Source organism: Sinohyriopsis cumingii, chromosome 10 (assembly GCF_028554795.1).
Source record: "Sinohyriopsis cumingii isolate HCF-2022 chromosome 10, ASM2855479v2, whole genome shotgun sequence".
Taxonomy (NCBI): Eukaryota; Metazoa; Mollusca; class Bivalvia; order Unionida; family Unionidae; genus Sinohyriopsis; species Sinohyriopsis cumingii.
In genome coordinates this window covers 72,309,571-72,330,080 of record NC_142970.1, presented here as the reverse complement: position 1 = coordinate 72,330,080, position 20,510 = coordinate 72,309,571, and the positions used below count along the sequence as shown (strand labels likewise).

General features: G+C 40.0%; 1 protein-coding gene across 1 annotated transcript in view; it reads right to left on the bottom strand.

Annotated features, from left to right (window-relative positions):
* LOC149790378 (uncharacterized) overlaps nt 1-20,510 on the bottom strand; it is a 75,557-nt gene that overhangs the window by 51,888 nt on the left and 3,159 nt on the right. The gene's annotated exons all lie outside the window — the stretch shown is intronic.

Sequence of the window (20,510 nt, the reverse complement as noted above, 5' to 3'; positions counted from 1 at the left end):
TCGAAACTGGGCGGTAGTTCTTTAAATCGTTATGGTCTAGTGTTGGTTTCTTCAGCAGAGGCTTTACAATGGTAGTTTTGAAAAATGATGGCAATTCCCCATATGAGAGAGAGGTATTAAACATCAGTTAAAGAAGGCAATACTGGATCTAAGCACTCAAGCAGCAGTGATGTTGGAATTGGATCAGGTTCACATGACTTCGCTGCTCTCTTCATCAGCATTGTACGTATGAAATCCATAGAGACAGGTTCAAATGCTGCTAATGGTTGCCGCTCAAATTCTGTATCCCAACTGTATGGTGATGACGAGTCAATTGAAATTGTGGTGTCAAGCTTATCTCTAATGGTTTGTACTTTGTCAAGGAAGAAATTTGCAAACAAATAACAAGGAGTTAAAGGGTTTAATGACAAATTCAAGGATGTTTCCAACACATTCAAGGATAAAAGCAATGTTTGCACATTATTCAAGGCCTTCCTGTCAGATTGAAGGATTTTTAAGTCTTTATAAAAACTCAACAACATTCAAAAATACTGTATGAGTATACTACATGATTTATCAACATCCTCAACTTCAGGACATGCATGTACAGGGTTTAAGGGCATGTCAGTGCAATGCTTACTACATCATGATGATTCAAAGGCATGTCCTATAAATGACCACAATATGTACCAAATTTCATAGCAATCCAAGAAACTCTCGAAGACAAGTTAAATTCACAAACTTCTGTCACACTTCCATAAGATGCAAAATGGGCAAGAACTCTAAAAACAAGGCATGAATCTGTATGTCAAGCCAACAGTAAAACAAATCAAGTAAAATACGTGACTTTGACTGTAAAATGATTGTCTTTCCTGCACAAGGACTCATCACAAGTTCTAACAAAATCCATCTTGGCATTAAAGAAATACAAGACAATAAAGAAAGCTTACTACAAAAGTTTGATAACTGTAAATTGGCCTGAAAGTCAAAGGGATAATAATGCTGGTCACATATTTGAATTGTCTCAGCTTAATGCTAGCAAGTCATCCTATGAATGAAGGAAATCTGCCCATGGTTTTATGAAAATTAAGCAAATGAAAAAAAAGTTTTTTTCTCAGCCAAAATATTTCCATAAAATTTTACTGTGACCATGATCCCAAGGTCAAACATGCAAGCATGCACATAATGAATTTGAATTTTACTAGATTAACACCAGTCATCATAGGTATGAAAGAAATCCACCATTTGGTTTTGAAAAATAAGCAAATAAAAAAGCTTCTGCCAAAATATTCATTAATTCTTCTTAACTATCACCATGACATCAAGGTCAAACATCCAAGCATGCATGTCACTGACTTGAACTATCTTAGCATCATAATGATTCATCCCAAGAATCTATCAAAAGGAAATATGAAATGTAAAACTTGGACCCAAGCTTTTAATGCAAATTTTATATGACTCAGCCCTCAGATCCCAAGGAAAAAGGGTGAGAGAGCATGTTCTATGATGAACTGTGTCAGATTCATAATTATTCATGCCAAGCATGAGAAAAATCTTGAAAATATGTGCAAACAAAACCTTTAAACAAAAATGTTCCAAACTCTTGATGCAAATGACGCTGGTGGAAAAGTGTTTGCTATTTATTGCTTTCAGCTAAAGGCTCAGGGCTTTGCAAAATATTTGACAGAGATTTGTTGATGTGTGCATTTCAAATGGAATCTCTACCACATGAAAAGATTCATGGCATAAATATTCCACTGAAATCTATGAGACTAGCTGCATCAAAAGTTTTTTTCTTCATATATATGATCTAACCCCAAGTTTATTTCACAAGTAACATTCAGCCCCAAGCTTTTTTGTATAACACCCAGTCTCAAGCTTTTTGCATAAATAGCATTCAGTCTTAAGCTTTTCGCATAAATAACATTCAGTCTCAAGCATTTTGCATAAATAACATTCAGTCTCAAGCTTTTTGCATAAATAAATTCAGTCCCAAGTTTTTTCCTAAATAACGTCTGGCTCCAAGTTTACTTTTTTTTACATGTTAAGTGTGAAGCTTAATAATTATAGTGAATGTCATCAGTGGTCACCAGACTAATCTTGTGAAGGAACCAAACAATGCTATTGGTTGATATTTAAAAACTCTGCAGTAATCTGTAATATAAACAACTTTTCCTTCTTTATTAATTGACAATACCCAGACTCTTAATTATTATTGCCACATTGTCGACAGAATCTAAATCGGCTTTATTTAAAGAGAATACATAGTACAACCAAAACAAAATACACTTATTTTGTTTCCAATCTCCTTGAACAATGCAAAATATGTGTCAATAAAAAATGTACCAGTTTAGAAGCCAATCAACTGATCAGGATATTGTGCATGTTTCAAATCCTCAGAGTCTGTCAAATGGATAAAATGGTGAAATTCAAACTTGACCAAAATCTTGTTATTGTAAAGCCTGGTGCCAAATTTGATTTTTATTAGACAAAATTCACAAAAGAGTGGACATGATGAGATGGGATGCAATGGGCGGCCACAGGAAACACATTGTTTCTCCTGAATAAAATGGAAGGTGCATTGCAGAACAATTATCTATTTTAAGACATTTTTCTATATTCCACATTTCATCAGTAGTGTCCTGGGACTTCTATATTCCACATTTCATCAGTAGCGTCCTGGGATTTTCTATATTCTACATTTCATCAGTATTGTCCTGGGATTTTCTATATTCTACATTTCGTCAGTAGTATCCTGGGATTTTCTATATTCCACATTCCATCAATAGAGTCCAGGGATTCACTATATTGTACACAATATCAATGGAATCCTGAGAGTTTGTTAAAAGTAATGCTGTGATCATATTATTTGTACATTATTAGATTTTCATTGCTTAATTAAAATGCAGCATTCAATTTTGTCATGCTTAATTTGTAAAAATTTTGCTCATCAAGTTGTTATAACTTACAAGAACTTCCTTTGTGTATCCTAACCCACAAATGTATATTAATCTGTGTATACTAACCACTGCATGTATACTAACCTCTGTATATACAAACCTCTGCATGTAATTACTTCTACATGTATACTACAGTAACCTCTGCATGTATACTAGCCTCTGTGTAAACTATATTCCATGTGTAAACTAACCTCTATATGTATACTATTTTCTACATAGTTTACTAATCTCTTTGTGTAAGTAAATACCTCATGTAATTACCTCTGCATGCATACTGACGTGTATGTAAAGTAGCCTCTGTGTGTATACTAACATCTGTAGCTTTGTGTATAACCTCCTGCATGTATATAGTATCATCTTTTAATACTATGCTTTGGGTGCATACTAACCTCCTGCATGTATAATTACCTTTGCATAAGAAGCTTTGTGCTTATACTAACCTCCTACATGTATAAAAACCTCTTTTTATTATATGCTCATTTTTTTCCCCGTTAACTTTACATTGTCAGAATCGTTCAATATTACCCGATACTGAACTTGCGCGACAATACACATATAACATACACGTGCATAAAGGAACTACTTTCTACTGTAAACAAACGATGGGCGCAGACGCCAGCACTTTTGATTTGTACACAAATCATGTACACTCGCGTAAGAGGCTCTTTACATTGTGGTTGTTTAAATTTGTTTCTGAATGAACTAAAACAGATGTTTCGTGGACTGCCACATACCAGCTGCTTTGGCACAATCCGCATTGATACAATGTAACAGATTTAGGCTAACTGTAACATTATTTAAGATACACAAAATAATGTCCTCACAAATAACATACAAGTGACAAGTCATATACTCTCTTCTTTAGCTGGTGATAAGAATGGAAAAATAAAATATACTTACAGTTTTAGATCCTGAATTTCCTCAAAATGTATTTTCTTAATTCTGCAAATCCGAATTACATGAGCCATGTCATAGGTTTTCACATGTGATGGATGAATGGAAATTTAGTGTGTAATTTACTTGAAGTAGTTTTTTAATATACGATTTCGCTAATTTCGGACTTATTTACACTGGAATTTAAAGTTACCCCCCCCCTTTCTTTCCTACATGAAGTGTTTACTTCAGCTCAGTTTATGTCAGACCATTTTTTACCGGTCAGCGCACGCGTCCACTCTATGCGCATGTCAGATAGTCCAGTGGCGGCGCATGTATACATTTCATTTTATATATGCTTTTCGACCGGTCCAGCGGGGGCCCCGAGTGGCCGAGTGGTCTAAAGCGTTCTTCGTTACGGATCACTGCCATCTCACCTGTCTGCGGCAGTTCAAGTCTAAGATTCAGCCAATGTGGGTATGTGAGAAAGCTTGCCAGTAGCTTCTCGTGGGTCAGTGGTTCTTTCCAGGGTCTTCCCGGGTTCTTCCTCCACCATTAATACTGGCCGCCATGTACAGCCTATCGTGTGCTGAAAAATGGCATTAAACCCCACAACAACAACAACAACCGGTCCAGCGTCGGGTCGGGCGAAATCGCTGTTTTGCGGTTGTTGAAGATAGCACAGTCGCCATTGCTTGGCGTTAGACCAGTCCTGTGTGGTTACAGAGTTACTATATCGAGATGATACGATCGTCTGGCTTGTTTTGGGCGTACAAAAGCTTGGCCCCATTAATTACATGATTTATCAAATTATTTCATACTTTCCTAATTTCCTTCCTAAAATTAGTCTCCATCCACCTAAAACACACCCTTAATTTGTAGTTGCTTATTTAACTAATTATTTACTTTAAATAAACCTTATTATTTTCATTCGAATTTCATCTTTGCTTCTTGATTTCAGTAAGTAATAACTTCACTTGAATAAAATCAGCTATCTTTCTTTCTCTTCTCTCTGTCGTTCAACTTTCAGAACTTTCTGTCTAACTTTCCCTCTCTCTCTCTCCGATAACTAAATTATATCACCAAATACCCTTTTATTAGAAACGAACCTGGGTTAGAATACATGAAATAAGTGGGGACTATTTCAAGGCTTCACTCCGTCCGTTCGTCCACTAACTTCGCTAGTGTGCATCAGCCCCCCCCCCCCTTCCCATCAAGCGAAGAAAGCCCTATTTAGATTTTGTAAAGAATTGCCCCCGTTACATTTTTGGTGCCGTGACCAGGATATTCGGTGAAATTTGCAACTACTGTAGTTGGTATTGTTAAAGTCTTAAGCAATCAAATTTAGTCATGTCGTCTGCTCGTAGATTACTGGAATATTGGGGTAGCAGAATTGCTGACGTGTTTACACCCAAACCAGCACAAATTATGGTTGACAGTAGAGCAGCTATGTCTGAAAGCGCGGAGATTTATTCTCCTGATGAGGAATTTTATGACACAAGTATGGAAATTGTGGACGATGGTGTCCAGACACCAGCACGTACCAAGTGTTTAGATACACATACTGGCAAACAATTCGTTATCAGGTCAAGGCTGCATGTAGATTCTCAGCCACACAATGTCAAGGTCGAATCGCCCCACAGGCGCAAGGCAACAAATCTTCATGACGAAATACCTTTGCGTGTTCCAGATAGTGAATTCAAGATGAGGAAATATGAAATGTACTCACCGACAGAGGATAAGAATTGCATCCGTGCCAGTAATCCATCTGAATCCCTTGCAACTTTTACACATGCCAATTGTGATTCATGTGTAGGCACACCAACCACTGGATCGTTGATCCAAAATTCAGTCGCACACAAATGCATATATAAAAACACTATTAAAAGTGATGTTCTGTATCATCAGGACACACACAAGGAAAATAAACACGGTTATTTTGTGGGCCAATTCGCTAAAAAGCACAATGTGCACAATCCAAAATGCAGTAACACTGCTTCTTGGTCCACTATTGAAACGTCCCTTCTCTCCCAAAAACAGAAAAACTGGAGTCCCATTTCCTTCGTGCCGACAGAAACAATTCGCACGAAAAGAATCTCTCCAAAAAAACTCGAAATGGTGCATGGGATGACAGTATATTGTGCGATATTTCCCGTTGTTCAAACGGTTGTTGCACAAATGAGTCCGCGCGTTCAACTTCGTCTTACACTTGGGCGGTAGATAGCGGTCACGTGACGTCAGAAGCCGAGGAATCCCGAGTCGCGCGTAACGGTGTGCTCAATTCAAGGTCAAGTGGGCGTTGCGTAAACTCGGTAATACACAATTCTAATTGTACTGCGTACGATCGTTCTGGCGGTGACCTCAGTCACAAGGATTCAAACAAAGCGAATGAATTTGGGCAAAATAAATACTCCGATGGTACCGAACGATTTAGGAAAGAAAAGAACCTGACAAATTCGATGGCAAAAACGTGGAATGGCAAGATTATATTGCACATTTTGAACAAGTTGTTTATTGGAATAATTGGAATAAAAATGAAAGAGCTCAACAACTTGCAATGAGTTTAAGAGGAGTAGCACAACGGTTACTAGGTGATTTAGACCGAACTAAAATAGGGGACTATGACTTTCTTAAAGCTGCTTTAGAACAAAGATTCAGTCCAATAGTAAGGGAAACTGCTTATAGATGCGAGTTTAGAAATCGACGAAGACAAAAATCCGAGTCCGCTGCAGACTATGGTTATGCGTTGAGGCGACTAGCCTGTCGCGCATTTCCGACGATTCCCGTTTCGGCTAGGGAAGACATATTGATAGATCAATACTTATGTGGGCTAGGGAGTCAGGAAATAAGAAATCATGTTCAATTTGGGCATCCCAAAACTCTAGATGATGCAATGGCCAGTGTCATTGAGTATGAGGCCTTTGAAGAGCTCTTAGGTGTAAACAGGACCTGCCCCAAAGCAATACCGAGACAGGTAATAAGGAAGAAAGCAAAGACAGTGACTCGCATTTGAATATTGATAACCTTACAATAGCAGTTAAAGCTCTCCAAGAATATGTGGACACTGTAGCGAAACTGTCGACAGAAAATACAAGACAGATAAATATGGTAATAAGGAATATGCAAAAGAAGGATAGGAATACTGCCTATCGAGGAAATCATCAGACTACCAGAGCAAATCAGATAGAGTGTTATACTTGTCATGGATTGGGTCACATGGGTAGGGACTGCCCCACGAAAAATAACTTGAACAGACCTAATAGTATGTTAGATAATCAGGTGAAGCCGGAACAATCGGCTAAGAATGGTGTATAGTTAAACTAGAACGGGCTGATTTTGAGGCCGAAAGTTTGGTCCACTGTTTTGAACGCAGTAAGAAGAGTAATAAAGACTCTGAATAACCAACTTTAAGATTAACTGCTATTGCTAAAACCTGGTGGTTTGTGTCTGTTGATGTGTGTCTAACGTCTGTGAAATTTCTAGTAGATACTGGGTCCACTGTAACACTTATTTCTAAACAAGTTTTTGAAAGACTTGTGTCGGGAAAACCTGATTTAAATCCAGCATGCCCTCAACTAACCGCTGCAGACGGAGGTTTATTAAGCATTTATGGGCAAGCAGTCTTCAAATTTAAGATAGGTGGTAGAGCTTTTGAAAGCAACACCATAGTTGCTGATCTAGACGGGTTACCTGGAATAATTGGTATGGATTTTCTAGAGAAAAATAATGCCAACTTAAATTTGAAGAAGGGCATTCTGAAAATTAGAAAGCTGAAAAATCAGATTGGAAAGGGAAAATAGTTTTTCCTGTGCTAGAATTCATGTCACGGACTCGATCGCTATCCCTCCAAAATCAAATATGTTTGTTAAAGGAAACGTACAGGGAGAATGGGAAATAACCATAAAAGGCATTGTCGAACCTCTCAAACAATTTTCAGAAGAAACTGGTTTGATTTTGCCAAAGTCTTTAGTAAAAACTGAGAATTCAGAAGTGGTTTTTTCCGTAGTGAATTTTACCTCTGAACCAATCACACTGAAGAAAGGGGTACCGATAGCTCAAAAATATCCTGTGTAGAGTGTTTGCTCTGGGACTGTTTCAAAACTCGAGACACCTTGCAATTCAGATAAACCAGTACCAGATCATCTTAAACCTTTGATAGACGGAGTATCTGAAAAGGTTTCAGTCGAACAAAAGAGTTCGTTGCAGAAACTCATAGCCGACTACGCCGATGTCTTTGTAGAACCTGATGGTATGTTAGGCAGAACCGATAAAGTAAAACATATAATAAACACTGGTGACAGTAAACCTATAAAATTGCCTCCTCGTAGATTACCATTATCTCAGAAAGAAGTTGTGGAAAAAGAAATTGACCGCATGCTTGCTGAAGATGTAATAGAACCAAGTGATAGCCCTTGGGCTGCGCCTATCGTTTTGGTAACGAAGAAAGATGGAACGCCTCGATTTTGCGTAGATTACAGGAAACTGAACTCTGTAACTCGTAAAGACGCGTATCCGCTTCCTAGAATGGACGATTCCCTAGACGCACTCTCTGGGGCGAAATGGTTTTCCGCGTTAGATCTTGCTAGTGGATACTGGCAGGTAGCGTTAGATGAAAACGATAGAGAGAAAATATATTTGCTAGTTACAAAGGACTATGTCAGTTTAAGGTGTTGCTGTTTGGTCTAACTCGCCCGCTACTTCCATGCGTTTGGTCAAAGTCGTGCTACACGGAATGACTTTCGAGCAGTGTTTAGCCTATCTAGATGACATTATCATGATTGGTAGTAGCAGCAGGGAGGCCGAGCCCACCAAGTTTTTTCGTCAAACAGGGCCATCTATCAAAAACTTTTTTGATAGAAGGTCTTATTTCACAAAAATAACCCTTCTAGCCAGAAACTATGACGATTAAATCCTCTTTTCTGGCTAGAAGGGTTATTTCGACAGCGATAACTCACTATAAAAAAATATTTCTTCGCGTGGTGACGTCGACGAAACACTTGGTGGCTCGGCCTCCCTGCTGCTCTTGGGGGATATTTTTTAACTGAATAACGTATCAAGTCCAACTCGATACCGTGTCCTGGGGTCGTGTAAATTTATCGTCACAAACCCGTGCGGTTTTCGCTGTGCACGACTAAAGAAATTTCTGAATTTATTGATGTCCATATCTCCGCTGCACCAAGTCTGATGAATATTTCGTAACGTGTGTACGTCAACTCCGTTGAACACTGCAAGGATGTTACAATTGTCCCTGATCACTTTTGGAATTTGTGTATAACGTTGAGTTACATAAATGACGTCAGTGTTTTTGTGTCTGCCACGGGAAAATATTCTTGCAGGGTTTGTTTGTTTATCCAACATCACATCATCGTACACAACTAAGTTGTTAATTGATCCATCGATGTCATCAATGCCAGGTGCGTCATTGACATCAGTTATGAATTCAACTACGTTTTCATCGCTCTCACTAATTGCTTTTGCACTCTCGTTGAAATCTTTTAGCACTTGATAACATCGCTGATCGTCCACAGATGGTGCTATCAAATATAGCTTATCCCATTTCATCCACTTCATTATCAAATTCAACAACAGCTGTGTTTTACCCGACCCAGATGGACCTATGATAATCATTCTGATTGAATTTGGTAACACACTGTTATGTTTAATTGGTTCTTTTTTGTTCGTCGCAGAAAAGTCAGTAACTTCCATTTGTATACAAATGAATAATATTATGGATTTATATTGTGTGAAGTGCCGGGCACGAACCCCAACAAACGACCTAACAACGATTACAACAAAGAATAACCGACAAGCACTTTCTGGTAGATGTGCTCGATGTGACACAAAAAAATTTAGATTTCAAAAAAAAAGTTTAGCGGAGGCGACATCACAGCCCAACTTGGAAAACTCCCTGGAGCTCCCTGGGCAAAGTATCCCGGAGAAAAACATCTTCTCGGGTACAACTACTGCGGTCCTGGAACCAGACTTGACATAAGACTTGACAGTGACAATCAGCCCAAACCTGGCGAGTATCCGATAAATGCTATCGATGCAGCTTGTCATGTTCATGATGTAGCTTATAAAAACCCTGATTTGCAACAACGACATATCGCAGACGTGAAATTAATTCATTCACTAAACTCCATCAAAAATAAATCCCTCAGAGAATCACTCGCTAACTGGTTAATAAAATCCGCAATGAAAGCTAAACTAGTATTAGGCGCTAGTAATTAATAACAATACAAACATTTCCAATGGAGGCGATTTATTATTCCCCGATCGGATACTGGAGAGGTAACGCGGCAATCAGTAAACTCGCTAAAGCAGCAGGGGTTACGGTGGTTACTGCCAAAAATTGGTTATCCCGACAGGCAATATGGCAAATTTATTTACCGCCGCCTAGCCAAATCAACTTTGCACATTTCAATGTTAGTGTGCCCAACGAAGTTCATCAGGCTGACATACTATTTCTGCCACATGATACAGTTCGTCGGAAAACATATAAATACGCGTTAACAGTAGTTGATGTTGCAAGTAGATACAAAGATGCGGAACCGCTGACAACTAAAACAGCATCTGAAGTAGCCGATGCGTTTAAACGAATTTATCAGCGAGGACCTCTACAATGACCACATCTGCTACAAGTTGATCCTGGCAAAGAATTTCAAGGTGCGGTATCATCGCTGATGAAGCAACATAACGTTATTATACGACGAGGACATACTGAAATTCATCGTGATCAGGCAATCGTTGAGAGATTTAATCGAACACTCGCCGAAAGATTATTTGGATATCAATACGCGAAAGAATTTATTCAAGATGCGAGATCGCGCGAATGGGTTGCAAGATTACCAAGTGTGATAACTGCGCTAAATAACGAGATCACCCGAGCCACCAACATGAAACCTGCCATCGCGATCACAAAAAAATATATACGACATGATTCTTCAACATTGACAGCGCCGGCGCCGATACTGGGTAATGTTACAGTTAGATATTTATACGAACCAGGCGAACTTGAAGGTGATAAACGAAGAGCGACTGATCCCATTTGGAGTGTTACCACACATAGGATATCCACCGTGACAAGATCCACTGGCAGACCAGCAATCTATAGATTAGATTCAACTGTTCCTCAACGCGGATTCACCCGTGAGCAACTTCAGGTGATTCCAGATGATACACAATTACCACCAAAATCACTAAAGTGATCCCACTAGCGCAGCGGCGCCTCTGCGTCTATTACACTCAAGACAGGTCAACATGATATTTTCACGTGTGTGGCCAAGGTTGCTATTTTTTCTGTCTAACGTAAACTGTCTTGGGTCATTTTTCGGATATCGCCATAACATTACACAATTGCAATTCACGCAGCGATTATTTTGTTGACTTCGTAGCGTAATTACGAATTCAACATCTAAACGTTGATCAAACTCACGATTATTTTTTTGGTCGCTGTGTTTGCAATCGGTTAATTTTTTTCTTATCGTGTCAGTCATCGCTGACTCATCAACGGCTGATGTCGTTGACGTATCTAATACAATTCTTCCCAGTTGAGACATTCTTCGCACTCTTGACACAGCCAAGTAAACTAAATTTGACCACTCGATGCGATCATCAACAATCCAGACTTTTGTGTCTTCGATGGTTAATCCCTGCGCGGAGTGAATTGTCATAGCATATCCTAACACCCATGGAGATTTATTCATAGCAAGTGCAGCATCAACAACACCGATATCAACTAACACAATATCATTCAACACTAACTGCTGCTTTTCCGATTTTCCTGGAATATCAACATCGATATTTTGCAATCGTGTATCATCTGGTCTGTAACATAACGGTACCGGCAGCGTTGGGAATTTTTCTCGATGTCGTTGTAATAATCGCCGCTGAAGTGTGTCTCTGACTACTTTTCTACTTGCCACTATGAGATCACTTGGGTTCCACACTTCACAGAAGTCTCTCATGGATGTCCTTGGAATTACCTTGCGCATAACTACGCATTGAATTTTATTATTCTGCAGCCTAATCAGCTTTTTAAACGTCTTTAGTTTTTCATCAAGTGCTCTAATGTCGTCATTTATTTCTTCGTAATAATCAACAAAATTCGTTAACCAATCATGCGGAGATTCACCTGTAAACGGCGGTGGTTGACCATGATCACCGCACATAATAACTGCAGTATTCTTCGTCATCAACCATTCAAGAAACTGCTTTAGCGTATCCAGCGGTACAGTGTCTATTTCATCCCATAAGATATTTGCAGGAATATACTTTGTGCCCATTCGTTCAGGAGTCCATGTGCCTCCGCTGTATTTGAAAAAACTGTGATATGTACAAGAAATAACTCAATTACTCGAGTTGTCTTACCACAACCACCTGGTCCGTTTAGATAAACAGTTCTGTGTCTGGCAACAGGATCATACACAGATGGTAACAACTTGCTGGAAGATATTTCAGTCATTGCTGATTCACGATAAACGTCTTTAATTTCAACATCAGCTGATTTACAATATTCGTGTAATCTTTCATTTTTCACTCTCCAGCATCCCCATGATGATGATTCCGTTACGACGCTATTTACCAGCGGTAAGTATTTGCTTGCTATATAAAATGAATCGGTTGCAACTCTCACTGCGGTATCGGGGAATCTATTTACCATCGATAGCAAATTTATAGAAGTATAACCCAGCATTGAGGCTCTCAAATGTGTGTATTGACATGAGTCACCATCAAGGTAACTAACAATCGTGCCTAATTTTTTTCCGTTCGACAGCAACGCATCTTCGCGGTGACAAAATACATCTCTTGCGGCGGCGTCAGCTATTATAAAATTCAATTCGGCATCATCGAAAATTAATCTATTGTGATGTATTTTGTGATCATACGCTCCTTCTTGAGTAAATTTCCCTATTAATCTTCGTCCGAGATCCTTCGCTACACTTTCCCTGTTGCTGAGGTAAATCTTAATCATTTCGGGGGACCATTTTTCGATAACTTCTTTTTCAACAATTGGTGTTGGTAACCAAACTTCAGTTTGTCGGCGATAGCATATAATTGCTTCACCGACAGTCAGCGACGTTAGCACGCCACTGTCAAGCATGTATCGCAGCAACACAATAGGAACCCAACCTTTCTCTGCAAAATGTCTACCGAACCATGCATAATTGATCGGGTGCAACTTCGTAGCAAATCGAAATGATGTCACCCGGGCGAACCCAGTTAAGTCAAAATCAGGTAGCGGTCCGTCAACGGATACTCTTGTCATCAAGTTGGTCGGATGTCCAAATCTAGTAAAATATTCACTGCATTCGCCGTACCCGAGAAAGCTTCCCGGGTAACACGCAATCATATCCACGGATATCATATCGCGGTGATCATACCAGGTATTCCACAACCCGCCATGACCATATTCAACACAGCTCAGCTCGATATACTCGAGGAAACTACCGCGAGTTGGTTTCCATGAATTTCGTTCCCTGGCTATGTGAGCGGCAACACTTGGAACAGTAAAACAGCGCGTCAGCAACTGATCTAACAAAGACTCATCAACGGAAACTGAGTATTTTTCCGCGAGTTTTTTCATTTCGTGTTGTAACGACTCAGTTCGGTATACTTCTTCGTTGGGTCTCACAAACTGATCATACTCGGAATCTTCATCACTTTTAAATAGCCATACCGACACAGGATCTGTTTTGCTCGCTTCATAAATACAATCAAATATGTTTCCGCGATAATATCTCACAACACGGTCTCGCGGAAATATCCTAACTGATTCAGTCCACGCGTGCGAATTATGATCAATAATTTCAATCGGTGATCCTGACTTTTTATAATGCTTCGAACTGTATAATATTTCTCCTGTTAGTGTTTTTACCGTTATTGAACATTTTAATTTACTTGATAGCGCAGCAACATCATTTATTGTTGCCCCGGTATCTTTAACCGATTTACCCCAGGCTGTTATTTTTTCACGTCGCAAATTGGTTAAACCGTTTCCTCGTTTTGCGTTGCTGAAATGTTCCATTACTCGCTCGGCTACACAATTCAACACCGTCGACGTTTTCATCGGAGCGAGTTTATCAATTTTTGGTTTTTTTACCGCATATAACCCGTAAATGACTGAAGTTACAGGATACGCTCTGACATAATATGGAATATCAATTCCAACGAGCATTCCTGGTCTGCTATTACGACTTAACAAAACTGTTTTTCCCTTGGCAAGGACAGGATCGCGTTTATCACGGATAATCCATTGTTGATCACCGAGTTCATCGACGACGCCGACGATAAATTTTATCAACATATAATATTTGCTATCATCAAGATATTTAACAATGTTGCCCGCTCGCGCATCTGTCATCGTGCCGTCGATGACATCATTGGGAAAAAGATTTTCCCCAAACAGATCTTCAAGAATATCTTCGGAACTCTCACGGATAATTTTATACGTCGAGAATACGTGACTTGCACCATCATCACGAAATTCCTGTTTCGCGCGTCCGATGATGCTATTCAGCGTTGTTAAATCCTTTCGTTGCGCATCACCGGTTAACCTATCAAGGTCAAATCTCCCCCGGGCTGGTCTTATCGATGACAATCTGTTAAATTCATCCATATATAACAGTAAAACAAATATGTCTAATTAAAAAAATGGCATATATATATGCCTGAAAACTATTGTGGATGGAAAATCGCAGAGACTAAACGGCGATGCCAAAGACGATGTGTCGGCGAATATTGTGTATCTCATAATCAAAATTTCAAGCGAGGGTCCAACGGCGGAGTTACTTGTGCCGTATGCGGTATTGCAATCCGTGGAAAAACAAAATTATGTTCAGGATGTGGCGGTAAGAGATTTCGCGAGCTCGCCAGGTATTACCGGCGTAAGCACAATCGTATCTTCACGGAACAGGAATACATCGACAACCACCCGAACTATTATTTAAACAAGCAAGAGGCATCTAGTATAGACAAATGGAATTCAGAAGACATCCAATCTACGATAACTACGAATCTTCAGCAGACGGAACAGTTAGAAACTGCAAATTAAAAAAACCTGTTGGTGCTGTGGGCAACGGCGGTTACATATTGATGAATTTTGTTTTTAACGGCAAACAGAAAACGGCTTACGCTAAAAGATTTATTTACGAGTGTCATCGCGGACCGATTCCTGCAGGGTTAGTTATCGACCACATAAACAGAAATCCGTCGGATAATCGCATAGAAAACTTAAGGGCTGATACTCCAAGCGAAAACTCCCGTAACACAACAAGAGATCCTCAAAAGCTTCCTCCGAGACCTGTTATTTCTGTTATGGACTCAGATGAAATAGAATTTCCATCGATGTATTCTGCCGCTAAATATTTTGATATAAATCGAGCATCAATCCATCGAAATATTAGTCTTGTAACAAAGACAGTATACTCGGAAAAATACGATAAATTTATATCTTTTTATGAACCTGCCTAACGTTGACAGTAAATTAAAGACAAAAGCGCGCTAACATATAATGAACGAAGAAACCATTGCAACACTTACCGATGAAATAAACACCGTAAAGAAATTCGCCACAGCCAGTGAAATTTTTAATTCTACGTGGTTGACGGATCAATACGATAGCGTCGTAGAAGCTCGCGCACAGGGTTATAAATCTCATAAGCGCGAATACAGAATAGCGAAGATGCTCAATGATGAACTTCGATATAAAATTATTTATCAACACCGAGACCAAATTAAGGTTTTCGTGCCGGTAGCCCGCACCATAAAAAGGATCCTCGACGACATCGGAAAAATATTCGAGCAAGAAAAATTCTCAAAGGTTCTTTCTGATAAGCTCGATAAATTACTCATCGACGAATAAATTATGGTAATAATTTCCCGATACCCATAATAAATTATGGAAACAATTATCATAGTGAACAATTGCAGCATTTTGACAAAAAAATTTTTTCGTGATATTTTTTTTACGCCGCGAAAACCCGCGGTAATAATTATCCGAAAATTATTTTTTTTGCATTATCATATGAAGGTAATTCTTTATGTCGAACATGTCAAACAAATTCAACTTCAACGCGGAGTCGTTCCGATCGCTGATATCGCCAAACGGCTTCATGTCGGTTATAACAGAATTTACGAAATATGGCGCCAGAGCGATCCTGACTCGATCAGACCAAAAATTTCAACGAAACCTAATCACGCCGAGATAACATCGTTGACACGTCAGCGAGATTCCGCCGTAGAGCGCTGCCAACAACTCGAAGAAAAAGCAGCGCAGTTAACGGCAGCTAATGACCAACTCGTCGCTGACGTGTTAAGTGCCCGCGAAGAATCAACTAGATTAAACAGCGTAATAGCTTCCATGGATGCAAAATGTCTCGAATTAGGTGTGACCATGCACCTTACGAAGACGATTCAACAACTAAAAAAAAATACAGCTGCAATCAAACAAGAGTTTACCCTGCAACAGCGGCGTAATCAAGAACTCAGCGAGAAGCTTAACAAGCTGAAGCAAGATAACAGCAAATTAGCGAATTCATTCGCGGCGGATAAATCCGCTACGCAGGCATATAACGCTGAGAAATCCACGGCGACGGCGGGGAAACCCATGGGTAAAAAAAAGAAACGAGTAAAGATTGCCCAGCGGATTTATCAGCCAAAACACCTTGTGTTTCAAAAACACCTTGTGTAACTGACTGGGGGGCAACAACTGCGTGACCTTGAAAATCACTGGTGATTAACTGGATAACACGATTATCATAATTCGTTCAAGAAATTTAAGCGCTTCAACGCCGCGTATCGGTAGTCGGCCAATTGTGTTGTATTCATAGTAGTCTTCGTGGGATCTAACGCGGCTACCGTAACCGTACATGATTTTAAAGAAATAAAATTTTTTACGATCTTCATACTCTTCCAGGAGACCACGTTGGGTAAACCTCAGCGGCAACGACAGCGGAGATATACGATATACCGGCAAAGCCCCCCAAATGGTGTCAGCGAGAGGGACATAGTTAATATTTTCAAACACCGACAAGTATTCGATTCCAACAATATCAGATATCGTGCAGTTGCTGCGATATTGGGTCGGGCAACGATCGTCATTGAAACATGAAAATTTCATCGCGCTATATTTTGCTTGAATTTATATGTTTAAATGTGATATCAAGGAATATTTCCACCCGCGAGAACGTCATTTAACTGCTCCCGGGACAAACATGAGTGTGCATAGTTCAAAATTTCATCATCGCTGAAGAACACGTAAATGTAATCACGGTCACGCAGCCGCTCGACATCGTCGTTGCTGAGCAACATCTTATCGGTGCCGTCACGGAAACACCGTACCGAGTTTGTCCCAGACGATGATGAAATGGTGCACTAAATGCGGCTCTGATCGCATCGGCAAGTTCTTTTCGGTCAAATATGTGCATGCGAACGTGCTGGTAGTGATTTTCATTTTCAGTCATTATACGTATGTGCTTATTTAATATAATTTTTCACGACTCTGCTATCTCTGATTACGATGCCGTTTCCCACCGGGCTATCATCGGAATCGTTTTGTGATTCCCAATCAGAATCGCTGGAAACACTTTGCGTTTCAGATTCACAATCACTGACAATATCGGAATCACTTTGTGATTCACTGACTGAATCAATTTGTGTTTCAACCTTTTGTGTTTCTGAATCCCTTTGTGATTTATCGGAATCGCTGGAAACACTTTGTGTTTCTTCATTCGAAGATTTCAGGGACATGCTATTATGTTATGATATCGCTAATTGAAAGATTTCACCAGCAAGTTTACACTGATGGTCTCCCCACGCAGGTCCACAAGTCTGCCCTGTTGGTCAGTAACTTTAAAATTTATCTTTGACAACCACGGGTTATGACACCGCAACGATACCGGATTGATTGGTTCTTGCACAATCAAAAATCCAGGTGGTTCTCTAGGAGTAAATGAGTACAATATAAACCCTTGCTGGGCTTGATTTGATATTGTTGTGTCTATGTTGTAACTGCCATCGATGACATCACATACAAGATTAACAGCGACAACATCGGTGATATTTACTATACCTGGAGAAATATGCCTGCCATCACTTGCTGTGCTGTTGTCGTGTTTTAAAATATCTGGTTCCGGTAGTGATCGATTGTATGCGGCAAGGATATCTTCGAAAGATTGATCAATAAGATCAGAGACTGATTTTTTTAACTCAGCCGTGGGAACGTGTCCTGGAAATTTATAATTTGCAAGTTCATTTTCGTCGATGTTAAGTCCAACTAATGCTTCTCGGAGAGTACGTAAGTTTTTTTCTTCTTTTATTTTTTCTGTAAGAATTTTTAACTCATAATGTTCGGTTTCATCCGGACCATATCTCCTCCTCAGTTCTTCTACCCTTTCTTCGTCTCTTCTTATTTGGGCTTTTTCGTAATCGAACGCTTCGACTATGCTTTTAACTACTCTGTTGTTCAACGTGTCCATGTAATTTGCGATTCTGTTTAATTTTTTTATTTCGCTGATGATATCATCACGGGAGGCTGTTATACCGCTGATATGTGATTGAAGGCGCGAACGCAAAATCGCTAGTCGTTGATTGTGCAATTCACGATAATGATTAAATAGATTAGTAATTCCTTCCCTCGTGTAAAAAGCTATGGGCCGAGTGAGGCTCTTGTAGAGCAAATTCCAGCCGATTCTACTCCCCCTCCCCCATAAGATATAATTAAAAACAAATCCTGGATTATAATCGTCTGGATCAATCATTGCCGGGAGAGTAAGCATCCTTTCTCTTTGAAGATCCTCCCGCTCGAAAAATTCCTCCTTCTCCGGTTCGTCGGTGATATAATCTGATTTTACAGGTTCTGGTGGAGGTGGTATCGCTGGTGGTTTTTCCGTTGGCCATCCCAACACTGTTCTTATTGAGCTGTTATAGATATCAACGGCGTAACCCGGTGTTGAGACTTCGATGATCGTGGACAACGTTGGCTCGTGTGCTGATATGCTGATCTTTGCTTCGCTTCCGATACGCTTCATTTGACGCTGTATTTCCTTGTTGATTTCTTCGATCTGATAACTTCCAGTTGGAAGTGTAATAGTGTTCCAATCTGGTGTGCCGTCGGCGTTATTCTGATACGAAAATACAAATGAATTATTTGGCAACTGTCCGTGAAACGACGTTGACCTGATGTTGGGCCAACTGTGATATACTCGTAATTGTGCCAGCGCGATTTCTTTTACTGGAATTGCAGTTGGAAAATTAACATTAAATTCTGGTTGCGTCGAATATATTGTGATCATTGTGGTCCTTGTCGGAGTTGTATTTGCGGCTATCTCTTGAAGTATCTCCGTCATTATTTATCTTCATCATTTTCAAATCAAGATTCGCTGCACGCTTGTAATCGTTGTAAATGCTGGACATCAACGCGAATTCAGAATCTGATATTGTTGTGTCGTCAAGGCTGGACGATATCAACGAGGACAATTTTGAGTAACCGCTGTTGGCCGCGTTGGCTAGTTGTTGATACTCGTGTAGTTTTGTTATCGCGCACGAGGATATTTTTTTTGCGATGATGTTGGCAACTCCTGCGATCGTCGTTGATGCCGAAATTGCGATGGTGATCGCGATTTCAGCAGTTACCGGAGTTAGCGCTGATAATAGCACACCCGTGGATGCAACTACCGCGGATACCGAATGCACACTAATATCTAACACAGTCACACGGCGCTTATATTTTTTTATTTTTGTTGCGCATCTGTCAATGGTGTTTTTCAACGTTGACTGCCATTCGCGTACCTGATCATACCGGTATTGCTGAGCATCTGGAAATCCTTCGGATTTCAATGTCGTCGTTGATGATGATTTCATTATTTGAAATCGTTGGTGATTTTCAATTACTGGTAATTACGTAACCAATTGAGGCGTTGTTGCGACGAATTCCAAACACCACCAGTAAGATGTTGAGTTTAATTCCTCGTCTGCGGCTTCAAGTATAAATATTTCTTCGGTTCCGCTGTTTAGTATTACAGTGCAAACCCCGGAATACCTATCGGTGGAATGACGCCAGGGAAACGTTGTAAAGATTTCAAACTTAGCGACGGAAAACACAGACAATCTGTACACGCCAGTAACTGTTGCTGTGTATTTGAGTGAATTATTCCGTCGGGACCATGTTGCGAATCCCGATGATACCGTGAATACGATGTTGGTGATATGCCCGGAGGTAACTCCAGTGGGGACTTTAATCAGATTGGTTTTGTTAACGATATCAGGAATACCCGATACGATATCCTGCTGCTGTTGTTTGATCGTGTTAATGTCGGTCTTGATTTCAGAAAGTTTTATATCGGTAACTGGAGGAGTCCCAAAGAACTTATCCACAGCCTCACCAGTTTTTTGAAGGTTTCTTCGAAATCTTGTAAATGCGCCCACGTGAACATCATACTCTGCCCGCAACGTGGCTAGTTTACCGTCAACGGTGTCTATGTATTGTTTGTTTGCGGCATCTTCCGGAGATTCGGGATTTTTAGAACGGTTATTTTGTTGCCGTTCATGCGGAGTTCGCCTGTCATTGTGTCGCCGGATTTTGTTACTCTGTCATTGACTAAGCCAACAACAAGTCTGTATTGCGCGTCAACATATTGTTTATTTGTGGCGTCCTCGGGACCTATCGGATCCGCTAACACGGTTATTTTGTTGCCGTTC